Raw genomic sequence first — 21,299 nt, 5'->3', positions numbered from 1 at the left:
CTTCAGCCCTTTGTATCCCAGCCCCAACTTTAAGCTGACCCTGAAAGTCCATGGCTGGGCCAATTGCTTCCACCAACCAGCCAGCACGCAGACTCTGAAGCAGCGGTATGAGCAAGTCTCAGGCAGAGGCTCAAGCACAGACATTTCACAGAACCTACAGGCCAGAGCTGGAGGCAGCCATGAAGGCTGGTGCGAAGGCCATGTCTTGCATGTGCGAGGCCATCAGTTTGATGTCCAATGCAGCCGAATGGAGCTCTCGGGGCCCTGGCTGGCCCCATGATCCTAGCTGGTTCCCAGGTACCTCCAGAGTTGAGACTCCGCTGCCTGCACCCTCTCATTACTTCATGAGCTTGTTCCAGTGGCTTGGCCTTTTTGGAGAGAAGCTGGGACCCAAGTGTCTGCCTTTAGTAACCCTGGGACCCCTCTGGCTGAAGAAAGTCCTGAATCCTGTTCCTAGCCGGTCTCCATTCACCTTCTGCTGCATTTTTACAGTGCTCTGCACCATGATTCCCTTCCAAAGTGAAGATCATTCTCCACTCTTTGAGTTAGTCTAGGGCTTTTCCCTCCTTCTGCTTTTGTCCCCCCTCTTCCAGCTCCTCGGAGGCCTGGAAAGACAAGCGGTTCTCACCTGGGGTGTGTGTGGGTGGGGGGGGATCAGAATCCTAACTGGCCTTTGAAGCCTGAGTGCATGAACTCTTCCAAGCCAACGACACCCTCGTCCAATCCATATACACCCTGAAAAGTCCATTTGGGGTCCTCAGAGGTGACTCAGAAGGTCTAGCCCTGAAGGCACACCGGGGCTCGAGGGGGGTGGTGGAGGGGGCAGGCAGCGGGAAGGGGCCCCCACGTTGAGTCTCAAAGCCCCTGGTCACCCTGTTTCTTCTCTGTGCTCCCCCCTCACCCTCTTTCCTTTGCTCCTTTCCCAGTGGAGCGCCCCTCGATTTCCCAGCCGGCTGCCTTCCACCCTCAATCCCCTGGAGCCTTCCGGCCCCGCAGCACTGGAGCGGGAGCCCAGCACTGCCTGGAGCTCAACACCTGGTAGTGGGGAATCCAAAGGCAGCAAAGGGGTGGGGGGAGAAAGAGAGAGAGCAAGAGAGAGAAAGAGAGGGGGTGAGAGGAGAGAGAGGGAGAAAGAGAGGGAGAGACAGAAGGAAAGAGAAGGGGAGAGAAAGAGAGACAGAGACAGAGAGAGGGAGGGAGAGACAGACAGAGAGGGAGGGAGAGAAAGGGAGGGAGGAGAGAGGGAGGGAGAGCGCAGAGCAGAGCGTGAGCGCGCGCCAGCCAGCGAGCAAAGCAGAGAGCAGTAGAGAGAGACACAGAGAGGGAGAGAGCGAGAGAGCGAGCGCGAGAGAGCGAGCCAGGGCTCCGGAGAGCCAGAGACGAGGCAGCTGAGCTGGGAGCCGGGGCCGGGCTCGCCCGCCAAGTACTTTCCGCGGGCCGCGCTTCTCCCGGGCTGGGCGGCGCCGGGTAAGCTGCCTGCAAGGCTCCCCCATCCCCCGCCCGGCCTCCCGGGCTCCCCTCTGCCCCCCGGAGAGTCGGGGAGCCCAGCTAGGGAGTGGGGTTTCTGTCCTACCTTCCCCGGTGGGCCTCGGGGCGGGAGGCGGGGCGGGGGCCGTGCTAGGGGGCTGGGGGGCGCTCGGCGGGAGGTGCCTGGGGTTCGTCGTCGGTGAATGTTTTGTTCCCCTTTGGAAGCGGGGCAGCCTTGACCTTGCAAATTAGCAGATTGCTGGGGTCCCCAGGCAGCGGGTGGTGACCACCGCTGAGGGGTCCCTCGCCTCTTCCCCCAACCCTGTCTCGACCCCCAAGACCGCTCCAGGCCCGGGTTGGGGCCAGGCTGCGGCTCCCTCCTCCTTTAATTCTTTATCTGCGTCTGCCCCTGGCTGGGAATGAGCCAAACGGGGCGGGCTCCAACCCCTGCCCCCCCAGCCCCCAAGTGAGTGGAAAGTTGTAAATCGGGGCTGCGTCGGGGAGCAGGGTGAGAACGACTCATGCCGGCCTCTCAGACGGCTCAGACTGCTCCTGGGCAGGGCCCCAGTGCCCTGGCTAACTTGGGAGGTTTCTCCAGCTTTGGTGTGGGGAACCCCCTGGGGCTGAGCTGGTGTCCAGACAATCCTGCCCACCCCATTGGTATATAGTGATTAGGCACACCTGATGGCTGAGTCTGGTCTATGCCCACTTGGCAGTGGAGGCTGGAGCCCTGGGTGGGGGCAGGGGTGGCATTGGAAGGAGCTGGGCCAGCGCGGGCATTCATGTGCCTGGCATGCCCCATGGGGTTGGCTACAGGGTATAGAGTTGGGCGCTGGATTGGGTAGCGATGATAGCATCTCAGACCACCAGTGCCAACCTTGATGTCTGCTCAGCAGCCCCGAGACAAGGACCTTGGGGCTGGCAAGTCTCTGGCTATTTATTCTCTGAAGTGTCTCTGCTTAGTCTCTGGCTTTCCTTCCTCCTTCCACCCTATGAAGCAGCTGTGACTAGTACCTGTGGCTTCCTGATTTGACAACAGGCACCCAAAGCTATGGAAACTTGCTCAAGGTTGCAGAGCAAATGAAGGTCCCCCTTGGGAATGAAAGCCCCGTGCCCCCACTTTCCAGAACTGGTGCCCCCATGGGGAAGCCCTGCTGCTTCCTGGGCCAGTACTTGGTGCCTTTGTCTTCTCCACAAGTGTGGCCACCAGGGCAGGTACTGTTTGGCTGCATTTGCTTTTTGAAAGTGCTTTGGGCCTTTGTGTTGAGCACAGTGGGACAGAGAGGCCGGCCATCATGGTGCCTAATCCCACCTGGCTTCCTAGATGGGGTGTTTGACAGTCTTCTCTTGTCCAGCCGACCTTCCTTCCCTGGATAGACTCGAATCGCCTGCGAGTACTTGACTTGCCTCTGTCATTACTTGTCCATCTTCCCTCAGCCCAAAGGCTGCTGCTTCCAGTCCGATGTTGTTCTGGTTTTCTGCTTTAGTCTCTGGGCCTGAAAGGTTGGAGCCCTAAATTAGGTTACAGGTCTGCAAGCTGGACTTCCCCACTGAGTGTGACCAGGGTCCGAGACTTCTGGGCTCTGGCAGAATGTGGTCCCCATGTGGGGACCATTTGGAGTCAAGCCCTGTTATCTTGAAACGGATTTGTATTTATTTGTCCTCTGGGACTAGGGGCATCACCTTTGCTTCTTAATGGCTGTTCAGGTAGTTGAAAAGACAATTATCCCCACCCCCAGACCACTTGATCTGACAAGATTAAAAGATAGTGATCGACCTAGGCTGATTTTCCAGACTAGCCCTTTATTAGTGTGGCCTGGGGTTGATCAGGCTGACTGGTCAGCCTTTGCAATGCACCCCTCGTGCCCCCTCCAAGCTTGCTCTCTGCTCTCAGCTGTAACAAAGAAGTTCTCTTTTCTTTTTCCTAAGACTAGGGATCACTTCCAAGGGTTTTTCTGAAGCCCCAGATGACCATCAGACAATTGGGAGAGGGGAAGGAGTGAGTGACTGCCTGGGAAATACTGCCTAGGCCTCAGTAGCATCACTGTGTCTGTGTGTGTGGGGTGTGTGGGAAGGTGTTTTCTGGTTGATCTGGGCTCTGGCAGCAGTGCTCTCGGGATCTGGGAATCTGGGAATCTGGGACCTTCTTCCCAGCAATGCTCATTTGCCACTTACCTCCCACATTGGAAGGACTTTTTTTTCCACTGATGGAAGTTTTTCATCCATAAAAGGATGGGGTGAACTCTACCCTCAAGGGTCTTTCTGTACCTCCAAATCTTTAACTAAAGTCAATGATCAGGGGCCTAAGGGGCTTTAGAAATCTTCTGGGCCTGTGTTTCTAAAATTTGAATTTGCAGAAGAGAAACCCTCAAGCCTGGTTGGGGGTGGTGGTCAAAAATGGCAAGTCTGCCAGCAGGGAAGGGGCTGGAATGACTTCTGAGTTGGACATTTGAACTAGCTGCCCCTAACCCAAATGTGCTGGTTTTCAACTGTCTGAATGGCTGGTTTCAGAAATGGATCCAGCCATGACAGGCTGAAACTTTGTTAAAATACTGCAACTACAGATGACTAAAAAGTGAAAGAATATGGATAAAAATATAAACTTGCATTATTATTTGATTTGGCAGCCATAATTTTTCTATCTATTGCTCCTTGCTTTCTAAATGCGTATTTTCAAATTTTGCACTTAGGTCCCTGCTGCCTGGTAATAAAGGTTCATGGCGTTTGCACTGCCCTGGTCTAGACTGCCTGCCCTTCGAATTTAAACTAGCCAGACTGGGCTCGTTATAATTTCTAAATCGTCTCTGTCCAATCGTTCTCCACAGTTTGGCTTATTATTGCCTTCTGTAGAGAATTGAATAGGATTTCTCAGCTCTGAATGCCAGAAAGGTTTGTTGGGGAAACTTCGAGACAATTCCACTTCAATTCTCCATTCTAAGCTAGTAAGGGCTGTATTGGTCCACTTGGTTGTTCATCATCCACCAGCCTACTAGACAGTATACAGTAGGTGCTAAATAAACACATGTGACTGAACTGGTGTTGCGACTGTGGGGATCATTCATTCTGCTGGATACATTTCTTACCAAGAGGAAAAGGCTTGTGTACCAGCCCTTGCACCTCTCTGGATTCCATTTTGAGTTTGCAGACGGCCAGGCCAGATTTGATCTACCCCAACTTTCCCATTTTTATTTTGAACTTGGGTCTGGGGCTATTTAGTGATGTGACTTTGCCTGTCCTGAAGACAGTTGTAAATAGGTGTGGCCCTTGCTTAGTTGGGGGAAGAGGTACAATGTCTGACAGTCACACACCTGGTTTTGCTCCTTGAGGATTAAGCAGCCAGAATTGAGTGCATGGGACCAAATAGAAAAGGGCCCAATATAGTCAGACTTGATTTTAGGGAAAGGCAAAGGAGGAGAGAACAAGGCAGCAGTGCCTCCAGACTGAGAGCAGGGTTTCCAAGAAGGATGGAAGCCTCCCACCTTTCTGCCTTTAGAGCATTTATGAAGCTCCAAGAATGTGGGCCCGTTACAGGGGAAGAGGTTGTGACTCTCATCTGGTGCGAGACCTAGAAAACTTCCTGAGACTTGGGGGGCTGGGGGTCCTGCAAGAGTGTCCTAGCTGAGGTCAGAGATAGCTGGGTTTTCCTAGCTGAGGGGAGCCCAGTGATGAGCAAAGCTTCATGCACTGGTGAAGTTCATCCCAAAGACAATGTGGCTGCAGAGGACCAGATTGAGGCTCTGGTGTTGTTTGGTCAGAGAGAAACAGAGACTGGGGAGGGGGAGTCCAGCAGGCTGTGGGGTCCCACCTGAATGTAATTGGTTCTTGCAAAGCTCCTATGTGCAGACAGAAAAGTAGCCACAACCAGGTAGCTCTACAAGCTGATGGGGGTAAAGGGAAGTGCCCTAGAGATAAAGCCAAAGTCGGGGAAGAAGAAAGAAAATTCTTTCTTTCAGTGATTCCCAGAATCTGAGCTCCGGCCTCACAAAGGACAGGCCCAGGCCTTCAGCCTTGATCCCCAACACAGCACAGCAGAAGTGTCCTTTGACCTGGGCTCCCAAGCCGAGACAGTGGTGCACAGTGGTGCTTTGGGAGGTTCCCAAAGCAGGAGAAGTGTGCTCCAGGTCAAGTCCTGTGAAAGAAAGTGGTGGGCAATTGTGTGGGAAAGTGGAGAGAAAGCACCTTGGGAATAACATTGGCCAAGGTCCAGGAATTGGGGTGTTCACCGTCCATGTGTTTGGTGACCGTTCAGCCCTTTGCTGGGGGAGTCTGCTGGTCCCGAAGGGGATCATGACCGTCTGATGTCACGAAGATGGTTCTCTTGTCACTGGTGGGCAAGGGGCCAGGAGAAGGGCAGACCTGGGCAAGAGGAAGGACCACAAAGCTTCCTTCACTGGGGGTGTGTGTATGCCTAGCTTGGGGGTCTGGAAGAGCAAAAGTGACTGACAACCACAAAGGCAGGGTCTTCCTCTCCCCCATTCCATGGAGCAACTTTAGAGGGCAGCACCTTTCGGAAATACCAGTACCCTCACCCAGTTGCTGCCCAAGTCTTTACAGAGCAGATAGTATGTGGGGCTCAGTGGTGAGCAAAACCAGATCTGTTCGCTGCACCTTCAGACTCATGGTGTCGATGGGGGGGGGCAGGGTGTGGTGGACTTTATTGGACAAACTGTTGATCTAAGGACTTATTGATAGTGATTGAAGTCCAAGAAAATGCTTCCAAAAACACTGTGTGGTCACTGTAATGCGACTTTGCTGGCAGGGGGGGGCTTCTGACCTGGCACCGAGTGGGTAATAATTCCAGGCTCAGACACTGTTCCGGAGTGAGATGGGGCGATGCCAAACCAGTCTGCAGATTTTTGGCAGAGTCTGAGCTGGGAGGCCCTCAAGGTGCCCTGCTAACTCATGCCCGCTGCAATACAGGCTTTTTGGCAAACCAGGTTACATGTCTTCTTGCCCAGTAGACACACGCAGGAGCCAACAGCTTCTCAGAAACTCCCACTCTGGCCATTGAGCAAATGAGAGAGAGAGAGAGAGAGAGAGAGAGAGAGAGAGAGAGAGAGAGAGAGAGAAGAGAGAGAGAGAGAGAGAGAGAGAGAGAGAGAGGCGCTTGCTGGGGGAAACAGAAAGATTCGATGCTAACAGTCACCTTTAAAATGAGAGGCTGGGTATCCCGTATCAATTATATGCCAGCTTGGATGCGATCTGAGTATCTGGTCACAATTCACTTGTCAGATTTGAGCATTTGAATCAGATGGACCTGCTCCAAGCCATAATTTCTCAGTTCATATTCTTATTTTTATTATAATAATTCCCTGGCCCTGGGAAAGAAGGCACTTCAGGCTCAGTTACATAGTTAAGCAACACCGTGTGTGTGTGTGTGTGTGTGTGTGTGTGTGTGTGTGTGTGTGTGTGTGTGTAATGAAAAGCTTGCTAATTTTGGTGCAAGTTTTCACACGGTTTGGAAGCTCTCACACACAGAAAGGCACCTTCTCTCTGGAAAGATGAGATGGTCCTGAAAGCGAAGGAAGGAGCGGCTTGTATCCTAAGATCTATAGTAAAAAAAAAAAACCCACAAAGATCTGTAGTCAATCTGGGTATTGTGTGATCTTTCCACTACTGCTGGCTTGTTTCTACTACAGCCCTGCTCTAAAATAAAGTCAAAGCCTTGGAAAGAAAATAAATGCAGGATGCAGTGAAAGAGAGGCCAGGTAATTATCTCACATTGTGAACCACGAAGATCTGCGCTCTTCCTAGGGGGGAGGTAGATAATAAAAAGAGAAATATTGGTTTGTAATAGAAAAACATTTTTGGTACTTAAAGCATGATTTGAAAAGTATTGATGTTTGCTCACAGTCTGTCTTCTCAGCACACACAGAAGGAAGAAACTGCATCTCCAGGATTGAAAAGGTGCTGTTCTCGTTCAAAAGGGAATTTCTTCAAAGAAACCATGTATTCCAGGGCTATTTATAAAGGAGGGGAGAGGCCTAAAAAGGGAATTCTGTAGGTGATCAGAGTCTAAAATTATTTTTACAAACAGTCCCAGACAAGCTGTGTTTCTGCAGTGGCCTTACCCAGCCCCGGACTGGAGGTCTTACCCCCAGTGCTTTGGTCATCTATTTTTTCAGTGGAAAACAGCACCTGTTAATACTGGCGATTCTTAGCAAGTTCTTCAGGCTGACTGAAATCTGTCCTTTGAATCCAATTCCTTGATCTGGCCTTTGGGAATGACAGAATTGCTGATTTTCATTCCCTTTCCCTGTAATAACAAAAACATTTCAATCTTGAAAGATACTTGGTTCTTTTCATTCATTTCTCTAGTTCATATACTCTGATGATTAAGCTCATATAGTATCTATTTTGAGTCTCTTTCATAGGAAAGGTTTAATTTTTAGTATTGCCCTTAATATATATGTCCAACTTTTTCTCAGGCTAATTGAACCATTCAATTACACAACTGTTTAAAAATTATACACTTAGGGCCAAAGACATAGCAAAGTAGTTAACTAGTCCTGAGTTAATCACATAGCTCCCCCTGTACATCTAAGGATGTAGCCCTGAGAGCTCCCCCAAAACTGCTGCCATGGGTCTTTGGCCCTCCTGCAGGTGGGAAGTTCCCCAAATAAAGCAATGTATATTTATTAATATAACACAAGACTAGTGTTTACTTTGAAATGGTCTTTTCCTAGTTATAAAAATCAAAGGGCCTCATCACAGAAAATACAGAAAAGGGAGAGAAATGAACAGAATTATCTCTAAAACCTAGTTCCCCAAATAATTGTACTTTCCTTCAAAATTAATTTTCTTCTTAGTAAATTGGGGCTATACTTTATCCTTGCTATATTTTCTATGGACTGCCCAATGGTATTAAACTATAAGTATATCCCCATATTGCTTGACAGCCTTCAAACGAGTTTTAACAGCTGCATAACTTTCAGTTGTGCAATTTATGCCATAATTACTGAACAGACCCCATATTGGTTATTTAAATCATCTTCAGTTGTAATTTATTGTGACTAGTTCTGTCATGTATAGGATATCTTCTTGGTCTCTCATCTCTCTTTGCTTTAGGGGAGGGCTATATCTGATGGTGGTAAGGGGCTAGTCCCGGTACAGTGCTCAAACACAGTGCTCAGGAGTCATCCACTCTTGGGGATAGTGTGGGTATCATGGGGTACTGATTTTTGGGGCATCAACCCACTAAACATGTACCCCGGCCCTTTGAGCTATCTTCCAGCCCCCCTGACTCCCACTTCTTTGGGGTTGTTTTTTTCAAATGTCACTGCAGGGAAATCTTTTAGAAGCATTGTACAAAAATCACAAACCATTTTCCTCAACAGTCCAACTTTTCTTTTCTTGCTTCAGTTCTTTTCTCTCTTTGGTCTGTATTATCTCTTACCAGACTACAAAGTTTTTTATGTCTCTGCATCTTGGATTAAAATTGAAACCCCTCGAGACTAGGGCTTTTTCTCTATTTTCTTCTTTGCTGTATCCCCCTGGACCTTGAACGAAGCCTGAATCATTGTGTATTCTTATAAATATTTGTTGAGTAAATGCTTTTCAGAATATGTATTTTATGATAGGCATTACTAGGTCTAAGGATATTTAGAATCCAAAGGCTCTCGATGTGTGAATTTGCCCCCTCCCATAAGATTCAGTTTCTGTTCAGATCTGCCGTTGCCTGTCTAAGAATTTTATCTAATGGACTGGAGGAAAATGCTGCTTTATTGTTTTCTTATGTTTCTCTGAAGGCAGTGAGCACTTTTGTTTTGGTCATTTTTATTTGCTTCCTAGCAATACATATTCCTAACAGTTTATATATATATATATATATATATATATATGTATATATATATGACAGTAGATATTAAAATTGTTTTTGTTCTAGACAATATTTTCTATACTTGCATTTGACATTAAATTGCTAATGTACAAATAATTTTCATATAATGATTTTATTAATAGTTTTGTTATGATATGTTCACTTTTAAGAAGTCCTTCCTCACCCATATTGGACAAGTATTTTAGTAGATTGTTGTTAACACACATTTAATTCCTTAGAAATTATTTTGGTGTTTGGTCAGAGATAATTTTCTAAGTTTTCTCTCACAAATTTTACAATACCAAATGTTAAATAATTGTCCTTTGTTCTGTGATATTACATTTAATCTATACATCAAATGTTATTCTAACAGGTTCTCCTTGGGTTGGGTTTATCTGTTTTGCATTTCTCTTAGGCTGTTTCTTGTCCTAATTACCAATGTGATTATTTTTTCTTTAAAATAACTTTTTATTACCTCAGCCTTTCCACTTACTATCTGTGGAATTTGTAGAGAGAGTATAGTATCAATGACATCAATTTTATGCTTCTAATTTTGTGAAGGGGACTTTCTGTCATTATGTCTGCTCATCTGTCTGACTGGGATTCCGGGAATTGGTGGCTTATGATTTTAACATTTATCTCTTCGTTTTACTCAAATGTATTACACATTTACAAATAACAGGTTTTTCTTCTTCTTTCTAGTCTTTTTTAATTATATTGGAAGAAATGAAATATTTCTAAAAAAAACTGAGAAACATCCAAACTGTTTCATACCTGCCTCCTAGATGGCATTCAGAACGAATAAGGGTTAATTTTCTGTCGTTTCTGTTTCTAATCTGTTCTAAAGAAACAAAACAGCACATAACATTGATTTATCCTTTGAATCACATCAGCTTCAAAACACAGCTTAAAACATAGCACCCAGTGAGGAAGTGATAGTACAGCTTGCAGTGAGGGCCCTTGCATGTGGCCTCCGGGATTCGATCCCTGGTACCCCATGTGATCTGAGCCCTGCAAAGAGTGATCCCTGAGCACAGAGTCTGGACTAAAACCTGAGCACCACCAGGTGAGGCCCGGAGCCAAGAAAAATAGAAAACAAAACAAAACAAAAAGACACCTACAACACCGAAATCCACTCAAATTTACAGATTTTTTTGTCTCATATACATATTGGATGATGATTACTTGTCAGCTACATGCTATATTATGTATTTGCTTATTGTGGTTTTCTCTTTTGCTTCAAAGCTCATTTAGCATACATAATTTTCAAAATTTCACAATAGCTATGTTAATCATTTTTTTCATAAAATGTGATCCTTGTCAGTTTAAGAAACATCGTACTATCTCAGAAGCACAAAATGTGTTTAAATTTTCTTTGAAACATGTTAAAATTTTGCTTTGACTTTACATTGAAATATTTTTTCATTAAGGCACCACCATAATTTACAATGTTTTTTGTACCTGAGTTTCACTACCTGAATTTGGTTTTTGCAAGTAGTGTGATAGATAAGTAGATTTCTTTGATAGGAAATATCAATCTTATTTATATATAACTGGTTTAGAAAATAAAATAGATAATAATCTATCTTGTTTGGGTCTATTTGCTCTACAAATTTTGTTGTTTTTATACTAGTAGTATCTTGGATGTTTAAGGTCCAGGTTTTTGTTCTCTGCTCTCATGTATATCCACATCATTTTAATTTTTCCTGAATTATTTTGATTATTTTTTGCTATTTGATCTTTAATTTGAATTTAAGATAAGGTTTTTATATTTCAAGAAAATCATGTTGGATTTTTTTGTAATCTTTTTAAATATCTCTAGAATTGTTAAAGAACAAGTGGCATTTTGGATAAAGAATATGTTATATCTAAAAGAATAAAAGGGAGAGAGAGAGAAGTAAAAGGTCCGTCATAGAGGCAGATAGGGAAGATGGCAGTGGGGAAGGCGGGAGGGAAACTGAGGATATTGGTGGTGGGAAATGTGCACTGGTGAAGGAGGTTGGTTATTTTATGACTGAAACTCAATTACCAACTTTGTAACTGTTATCTCACAGAGATTCAACTAAAGAAGTTATTTATATAACCATATATACAATAAAGGAATATATTGCATCTTGCAAGTTATTCATCTACTTTTATACTTCTTGATCAGGCTTGTAATTTCACTACTAATATTTTTCTAGACAATCAAAGGTTCTTAGACTTATTTTAATTTTTCAGTGATGTCTTTTAAGATGTCATTTACCCTTTGATAGAACAGTCTCGAATGTTTGCAAGTCTATGTGACAGTCTCGCTAGAACTGGAACACCACTGGAGAGAGACAATTCCCTTTACCTTATTTCCCTTACCTTGTGCCCTGCTTGCAATCAGTTTTCTACACCTCTCAACCTATAAGTCCAGGCTGTCATTAATCTGTTTTCTATGTGTATAATTATTTTTCTTCCACCATCTCATTATTCATCAGATCATAATGTAGGAAGCCTTTTGAACCTAAGTTCTTTCACTCAGCATGTTGTTAAAATCCACCCATGCTACACCAAGAGTTTGCTCTATTTTATTGTTGAGTAGCTGTTTCTACTTATTGACTGCTTTAATTAATACCACTAAGATATTCTAGACAAGTTTTTGTTTCTGTCTATTTTCATTTGGACTAGGTGACTAGCTAGGAGGACAATGTTTGGGTTTTGTGGGTAAGAAAATGCTAACTTTTGATAAAATTGCACGGTTGTCCTCCAAAGTGGCTGTACAAATTTTGTTTTATATCAGTGTGTGGAGTTTCCAATTGCTCGACATCCCTACCAACACTTGGTATTTTTAGTGTTTATAAAATTTTTAAAAATCGATTTTTCAGTCTTATGTTGTGCAGCCTTATATATAGCCTTAGATTTTAAACCCTTAGTCTTTGTTCTATAGTCTTGGACTTACTAAGCAGGCCTAGAAAATGCAGGGTGTGTTACTATTTATTCATATTCTCTCGCCCCTGCTTGCCCCAATTATCAGGACCTTGCAGGAATATGGTGCATAAATAGAAATGATGAGCCAACATTGACATATTCCTGATAGCTCAAATCCACATAGTTTAAAGTTGGATTCATTTCTTTGTGCTCTACAGTTCCACAAGTTGTGCCAAGTATTTGTCATATAGTGATTGTTAGAGTGTCATTGACATATTTCACTATCATAAATATCCTGTGGGTTCCCCAAATTCTTATCGCCTCCTCTCTTCTGAGCCTCTGGAAAGCACTCATAACTTTACTCTATAATTTTGTCTTTTCTGGAATGTTAGATAGAATATTGTGGTATATTGGTAGCCTTTTCAAATTGGCTTCTTTTTATTTAGCAATATGCAATTAAGCATCTCATATGGTTCCTGAGCACTGCCAGGAGTAATTCCTGAATGTGGAGCCAGGAGTAACTCCTGAGCATCACTGGCTGTAGATTCCACCAAAAAGGCTCTTGTCTGTAGGGCCTGAGAGATGGTACAGGGTTAAGGAACTTGCCTCACATGCAGTGGACCCTGGTTTGATCCCAGTACCACCAGACACAGCCAAAAATAAAAATAAGAACAGAAGAACAAGTCAGTTAAACACACAAAAAAGAATCCTTTTTTTTATTATTATTTTGGGCCACACCCGGTGATTTTCAGGGGTTACTCCTGGCTTGGGGGACCATATGGGACTTCGGGGGATCGAACCGCAGTCAGTCCTAGGCTAGTGCCTGCCTGGCAGACGCCTTACTGCTTACACCGCTGCGTTGGCCCCACAAAAAAGAATCTTGCATGTATTTGGGAGCTTTGATATCTAATTAACCAAATAAATCCCATTAGATGGACTTTACCAGTTTTCCTCTCAATTTCCCCCCCTCAGTTAACAAAGAAGATAATAACTTTTTCTAAGGGTTGGCAATCACAAATAAAGAACCTATAATCATCTGCATGCAGGGTTTCTCTCTCTTTTTATAATATTTGTTTAATTCATTGAGGTCAACACTAAGGGGCCAAGTTGCTGGATCATATGGTCGGACTGGTTAGCTTGGAAATCAACACCCACATTGCCTTCCAAAGTGGCCTCTTATAGCATTTAGAGGGTGCTCGGTGGTGTCCAAATTGTGGGTTTTGCCATTTTTATAGTTATGTGCGTGGTGACATCTCATTTTGCGTTTTCAGTCCCTTAGTGCCATACGAGTTGAGTATCTTTCCACATGCCTATTTCTCAGGCATATACTTTGCTGAGGTAATGCAGATATTTTGTCTTCTTAAAACTGAATTAAGTCTGGAGAAATAGTACTGAGGTAGAGGCGCTTGCCTTGCATGTGGATCACCCAGGTTTGATCCCCAGTCTCACATTGGATACCCTGAGTCCACCAGGATCCTTGAGGTCTGAGCACAGAGCCAGAAGTAAGCCCTGAGCACCCCTGAGTATGCTTCCCCAACTCCCCAAACACATGGGTAGTTTACTTATATTTGAACTTTCAAAGTTCTTTGAGTAGGACCCTGTTAGTGCTGCTTTGAACTCAGGGATACCTCCTAGCAAACTCAGGGGACAGCATGGGTTGTGGGAAATCGAACTTGGGTCCTTCTCATGCAAGGCAAACAACAGCCTCCTCGCTGTTCCATGGCCCGCCTGTCCTGACATTGTAATTTAACCACTTTCACTGCTTTGATGATTTTTCCTCTTTCTTGGTAGTGTATTGACTACTCTGAATTTCCCATAGTAACTCTGAAAACAATTTTTCTTTGTTTTTTGGGGCCACACCCAGTGGCACTCAGGAGTTACTCCCGGCTCTGTGCTCAGAAATCGCTCTTGGATCGAGGGACCATATGGGATGACGGGGATCGAACATGTGTCTGTCCTGAGTCAGCCGCATGCAATACAAATGTCCTACAGCTGTGCTACTGCTTCGACCCCTCTGAAAACAATTTATTCACATTCACACAACTTGCTAAGATTATGTTATTTTAAAGACTAGGTTGGGAAGAAATGAATTTAATGATATTATATGGTTGATACCTTTGAACATATGAACATGGAATGTCTTCATTAACTTAGGCCATCTTTGATTTATTTCATTGGAGTTATGTAATTTTTCCTCATAGAGATCTGTGTCTAGTTTATATTGAGACTTAACCACTCTCTATGTTACAAAGACAGTGTGATGCTTTTTATTTCAAGTTGTATGCTTGTGCTTGTTCTATAGGAAAGGAATTTTATCTATTAAATATTAAACTGGTGTACTTCTTTCTCAGACATTCTTATAATCGCAGAAATGCCTGTTCAATTTGATTGCCTATTTAAAGATTTGAATCTTTACGTTTCTATTAATGTGTTAAGATATTGAAACATATTCATTCTATCTCCATATGCTCTTGAAAATATACATGTTTTGAAAATTTTCCCCCATTCAGCAAGTTCCTCCATCTTTTTTATGGGCATACTATTATTTTCTCTCCTTTTGTATTCTGAAAAAATTTTGCCTTTACAAAGTTCAGTGTGATCCTTTTATTTGTTTTCTTCTAGAAGTTTGTCGTTTCTATTCTCTGTTCATTAAGTTACCATGACACCTTTGCCCAGGTAAATATGGGCTTACTTCTGCAATATAGTTGGTTTTATTGTTCTCTGTGTAGTACAACAACATGACCAGACCATAACAATTGCTGTGCCTCTCGAAAGTTCCACTGGGATAATTCTTCTGCAATGGGGCATTTGAGTACATCTGGAGACATTATTATTATTATTATTATTATTATTATTATTATTATTATTATTATTATTTTAGTTTTTGGACCACACCTAGCGATGCTCATGAGTTACTCCTGGCTCTGTACTCAGGGAACACCCCGTACTGTGCTTAGGGGACTATATGCAGTGCCAGGGATCGAACCCCAGTCTGCTGTGTGTAAGATAAATTCTCTATCCATTGTATTGTTGCTCCGGCCCTATCATATAGTTTTTGATGCTATTATAAGTGGTAATAAATTCTCAACTTTTGAAAGCTTACAGTTAGTATATAAAATAAATGTGATTTTGTATATTGACTTTTCTCCAATGGTTCTTGGGATTTTTCATGTAGATAGATAATTATATCTAGGAGTAAAGGCAGCTTTATTTTCTGTTTTGAAATGTATATACAGTTCCTTAGGGTTTTATTGTTGGTTTTTATTTTTTATTTTTTGTATTTTAACTGGATAGAACTGCTCTGTGTTCAGGGATCACTTCTGGCAGGACTTAGAGGACCATGTGGGGTGCTGGGGACCATGCTGGCCATGTACTAGGTAAGCACCCTCCCCACTGAACTATCACTTCAGCTTTTACCTGGACAGAACTTTTGATAGAATCTGAACTGGAAGTTAAAATTGATTTCCCTGTCTTGGCCCTGATCTTGTTGGGGGAAGTGTTCATCAGAAATAAAAACAGATCTAGAATTTTCTTAGATGTTCTTTAGGGGTTTCTAGGTATAACTCAAGTCCAGGGGTTTTATTAAAAATATATGTCAAGGGGCCCGGAGATGATAGTACAGCAGAACCCATGTTTGGTCTTGCACACTGCTGACCCATGTTCTGTCCCCCAAACCCTGCCCAGGAGTTCGAGCACTACTGGGCCTGGACTTCTAAACCAAAACCCCAAAGCAAAAGATAAAAACTATCTGCTGAATATTTTTCAGATACATTTCCTGTGTGCATTGAAATGATCTTTTCAAATCTGTTGATAATGGTGCTCTATGGTAGTTTTTTTAAGAGCTGAACCCCCTTTGCCTCTTCAGGGAATGATGATGGTTCACCTTTAGGAAGTATTTTTGGATTCTATTTGCCACTGTTCTTTTAAAAAAGATTCTGGTTTCTATGTTTATAAAGATAGTAACTATTAATTTTCTTTTTTAATCATATGTTTGATTAGAGTTTCTTTGACCTCATAAAATGAATTAAATGTGTTCCTTTTTATTTTCTGAAGGAGCTTGCATAAATGATAGCAATTCTTTCTTTAAGTGATTGGTTGAAATCATTATTTAAGTCATCAGGATTTTTGAAGCATTTTCATTAGTAAGGTTTTATAGTATGAATTTAATTTATTTAAATGGATAAAGGTCTATTCAGATTACCTATTTCTTCCTGAGTGAAAGGGATTTATGCCCTTCAAAGAATTTATTAATTTATATACTGTATTAAGTTTATTTATACAAATTTGTTCCTAATAGTCACTTATCCTTTTAATATTTGTCAAATGTGTAGTGGCATATTTATCCTCATTTTTGATAATGGTAGGCTTTATTTTACCGTAAAGGAAGAAACTTGCCTTTCCCCTTTTCTCTTTTTCAGGCTATGTAGAAAATTGCTCATTTATTGATTGTAACCAAAAACAGATTTAATTTTATTTTAAAATCCTAATTCCTTTTTGGGGTTTTTCATTGCATTCTTCCATTTTTATATCTTCCCTTCTCAATAATTTGAATTTGTCTTTTTCTGTTGTCCATCTTCTTAAAGTGAAATCTTAGATGATCAATTTGAAGTTTTCTCTTATAAGCATTTAATGCTATAATTGGACTATATGTACTGTGTTGTTCAATCATTTTTGATGAATGTCTTTTACTTTTATTGCCATTTAAATTAGATGCCCTAGTCTTCTATACTTTCTAATTGTTTTCTGTAGGTTGGTTTGATATTGAACAACCTTAAAGATTCTTATTCATCATTATTCTTTTTCTCTTTTGCTATTATCTTGACTTTACTATTTTCACATCTCCTGCAATGTGATCAATTTTATTTTCCCCTTAAAGTTCTTTTTTTTGTTTGTTTGTTTTTCGGGCCACACCTGTTTGATGCTCAGGAGTTACTCCTGGCTAAGCACTCAGAAATTGCCCCTGGCTTGGGGGGACCATATGGGATGCCGGGGGATCGAACCGTGGTCAAGGCAGACACCTTACCTCTAGCGCCACCTCACCAGCCCCAAAGTTCTTATATTGATGTTTTACTTCTGTTATTTGTTCTGGCATATATTATGATTTGATATGATATAATGTAATATAATATAATATAAAATATAATATAATATAATATAATATAATATAATATAATATAATATAATATAATATAATATAATATAATATAATATAATATAACATAACATATAACATAACATATAAGAACATATAATATAATATAATTAATATAATATAATATAATATAAACTTAATATACTATACTAATATAAAACATAATAAAATATAATAATATAAAATATAACATAACATAACAACACAATATAATGTAATGTAATAATATTACTTAGTGATAGGAATGGGACAGTTCTTGTCTTGCTCCTGATTTGATTTCTTTATAATTATCATTTGATTCAAGGTCTTGGTAGTTATTTAACATCAAATAAAGGAAGTCTCATTATATTTCTGATATGCTAACATTCTGATCATGAGTGAGAGGATAATTTCATTGTGCAGTTTTTCTTCTTTTATTGAGATGTTCATAGATTTCTTTAAGATACATATTAGGTTATTATATAGGTATATATAGATATATAGGATATTTATAGACAATACAACTCTTCTCCTTTTTTCTGTTTTTTTTTGTTTGTTTGTTTGTTTTGTTTGTTTTCGTTTTGGGGTCGCACCCGGTAGCGCTCAGTGGTTACTCCTGCCTCTATGCTCAGATATTGCTCATGGCAGGCTCGGGGGACCACATGGGACGACAGGATTCGAACTAATGTCCTTCTGCATGCAAGGCAAACACCATACCTCCATGATATCTCTCTGTCCCTTCTCTTCTCCTTTTTTAAGAATTATGAATTGCATTGGTGGGTTAGTTTTCACTTTTTCAAGTCAGGAATACATACTTGATTACAAATTATATAGGGTTGCATTTGTTCATATTTCCCAGAAAAATTTTATCTATGTAAGTTGATTTTGTTTCTGCTTAGTTTTAAAATTCATTACTTTAATTTTATAGTCTTGGTTACAATAATTTTTTTTTATCATTTTCTAGTTTCTGGAGTAGAATTAAAAAGAGTAAACCAACATTCCTGATATTTTACTAAACCTGACTTGATTCTAGTGAAGGTTTGGGCTGGATTTGGGGTGGGCTAGATTTTATGCCCAACCGTCTATTCAATTCGTTCTCTGTTATGGTTTTATATTCTTTCTATTCTTTCCTCATAAAATTATCCATTTTTCTGTTTTTAGTTAAAATTTCAATTTATTCATAATATTTTGTTATTTAATTTTTGGAGGGTCACCCCTAACATTGTTCAGTGCTTATTCTTGGCTCTGAACTCAGGTATCATTCCTACCTGTGCCTGGGGAACCACATGAGCTGCCAAAGATCAAACCTGGCGTGGCCAGGGCAAGTGTTCTTTCTTCTAGCTATACTATCTTTGTTATTTGATATTTTGGGGATCACTTCTGGTGATGCTCAAAGAACCATATTTAGTGTGGAGATTGAACCTTGGTTGGGTAGGTATAAAACAATTTGAACAAAAGTATACGGGTACTTTAAAGTTTGATGGGTCTCAATGTTCGTAAAAAGAACAGTAGTAGACCTCTTTCTTATTATCATGAGCACCCAATTTCAAACCTTTTACATAATTACTTTGATATTGCTATTAGGAGACAACATACTTTCTTGGCATTCTCTCTATAAGTATTGTCGGTCTGAAAAGTAAAAGTATAAATTTTTAAACCCATGTATCCATCCCATCCTCTACAGTCCTGTATTCTGTTGAACTGTATAAAGTTAATTTAAAGTTTTCTACTATTGCAACTATGATTATACCATACACGAATGAAGCACATAATATTATATGTATTAGTTTTCTATTGCTGCTGTAACACATTTTTTACCTTCCAGTTCTGGAGCAGAACTTCTCAACTCTCTGTGTCCTACCTTCTCCCCTTTCAGAAAAGTAAAATGGGCGGATGAAATCTTGGTATGGGATCTTGGGAACCTAAAAACCTTCTCAACAACATTTTGCTGTGATTAGTGCCAAATTTACTGTAAAAAACCCAAATGTTGGCATTGTCCACAGCAATTTGACAAGCTTATTTAGAATTGTTATAAAATTGAACTGCTGGAACATTGTGACTCATAAAAATGCTTTATGTCCCCACATTTATGCTTAAAATTTGCACACACACAAACACCACACACACAGACAGATATGAATAAGCTTCCATGACCTGATCTCTCTCTTGCCTTTATCTTTTCACTTTCAATCAAATATTTGGTTCATTTTGACCCTCTTGGGGATACATCAAAGGTCAGAATTGCCAATAACAGGGAGAGAGGAAACAAAGTCTGGAGAGGAAATGGGAACTCTCCAACTTGCTCTCTGTTGAGTTTCTCCTGGTTTGCAAAACAATTTTTTGAGACCCAGAGATAGTATAGAGGGGAAAGCACTGGCCTTCTATGTGGGCCCCAAAGCCCCCCAACATTAAAAAGAAATAATCTTCTTTGAAGTCCTGGTAGAAAGCTGTCCTTTCCCCCCGAGGTAATCATCTTGTTTGATCTCTCCCATGTTATTAATATAACTTGTTAGGCTTTTGTTCTCTTCTAGGATGATTTTTTTTTCTACTAAGGAAATTAAAAAAAAATGTTGTTCATCTTTCATGTTCGAGCTTTTTCTCCTGGGCCCTGTGTTCTTGTTTGTTGTTTAAGAGCGAATCATTAAAGCTGGTTGGAGTGCTGAGTGCAGATGCATCTTATCTGGAGAGCCGATTCTGCGGAGAACCCTAATGTTAAATGTTTGCAAGTCTGTTCTCTTATAGAACACTCAACACAAATGGAGATATAGATCAAATTTTCGAGATATAGTTCAAATTTCCTGTATTCTGGATTACAAAAATGCATTGGAGATATCTTATACGAACAATTTTTTTCCTTTGGCCAATTCTTTTTGTCTTCTTAGCTTTGTGATTGTGAATGAAAATAAATCACTTTACTGCTACTTCAGTGAAGCTTCAGAAGGAAAAGGAAGCAAATGCTGATGTCCAGGTGCCAATCTTCATAAGGAAAGAAAGATCACATTTTTAAATGCTATAGAGCTCATCACTTTCTTATATATTTTATTACTTATATTTCTTGTCGTTTTGTCACTTATTGGGGTCTATACATGGTGAGCTGTTAGTTTAGTTTACAGGAGAATTTCTCTACTACATTTGCAACTACTATCAGACAATATGTTATATTATAATAACATGAAAATTCAGGTAAATATATATATGTGTAGATATGTACATATGTATATATATTTATTTCTTGGCCATCATCATTCTTTGCTGTTCAGTTTTCTACTTCTTGTATCACTACCAAGCTTTAATTAGAGCTTCTCAATCTGTTTGATCTTCAGGTCTGTTTAACTTCATTTTGTTGTTTCTAAGTTTTTTATTCTGGACTTTATTCTTTTGGAACATTTTAAGTTTCACTAATTGTCTCCTTCACTATCCATGTAGACTTTATCCTCTCTTTTGAGCTTTATTTATTTATTTCAGGGTCTATAATCTTACAGGATTTCTATGTTTAAATATCTACTATTTCTAATTGACATCTTTTGAAATATTTTCCTTTTGTTTTTCATGGCCTACCTTATTCCTTTGTTTCTTTGATGGTGTTAATTTCTTTTAAAGTTCTTTTTCAAATTGCTGCATTTCTTCAGGACTATATACTTCTAATTCTTAATTTTTATTTATTCTTTTGCGTTTGATTTTTTTCAAGGTTTCTCTTTTGGGGGAGAGGATTGTGTTCATATTTTAATTTGCTTCAAAGTTACTTGGATTGGTAAAGTCAAGATTTATTCTGTTGCACTCAACCCTTCTAGGACACACTGGATTCTGTTTTATTTGATCTACTCCCTGGCTTAGCTTTGAGTATCCATCAGCAGGAAATCGGCTTTACTTTTTAGGTTCTAGCCCCAATAAACATATCCTGCTCAGGCATCTGTCTGATGCTACTGGTTTGGGTTATCTTGTTACCGTGTAGAAGTAAATGTGATTGTTCTTTTGGCCCATTTTCTA

General features: G+C 41.0%; 1 protein-coding gene across 2 annotated transcripts in view; it reads left to right on the top strand.

Moving 5' to 3' along the window:
- The first annotated feature begins 1,269 nt into the window (after positions 1 to 1,269).
- Positions 1,270 to 21,299, top strand: part of GABRA3 (gamma-aminobutyric acid type A receptor subunit alpha3) — a 211,418-nt gene continuing 191,388 nt past the window's right edge. Inside the window, exon 1 of one of the 2 annotated variants that reach the window (XM_049767503.1) lies at positions 1,270 to 1,467. The gene's annotated coding sequence lies outside the window, so the exon portion shown is untranslated. The remainder of the gene's footprint in view (positions 1,468 to 21,299) is intronic. The other variant, XM_049767504.1, reaches the window with a different exon arrangement.

This window comes from Suncus etruscus, chromosome X (assembly GCF_024139225.1).
Source record: "Suncus etruscus isolate mSunEtr1 chromosome X, mSunEtr1.pri.cur, whole genome shotgun sequence".
NCBI classification, from domain to species: Eukaryota; Metazoa; Chordata; class Mammalia; order Eulipotyphla; family Soricidae; genus Suncus; species Suncus etruscus.
This window is presented reverse-complemented; position numbering and strand designations above follow the sequence as displayed.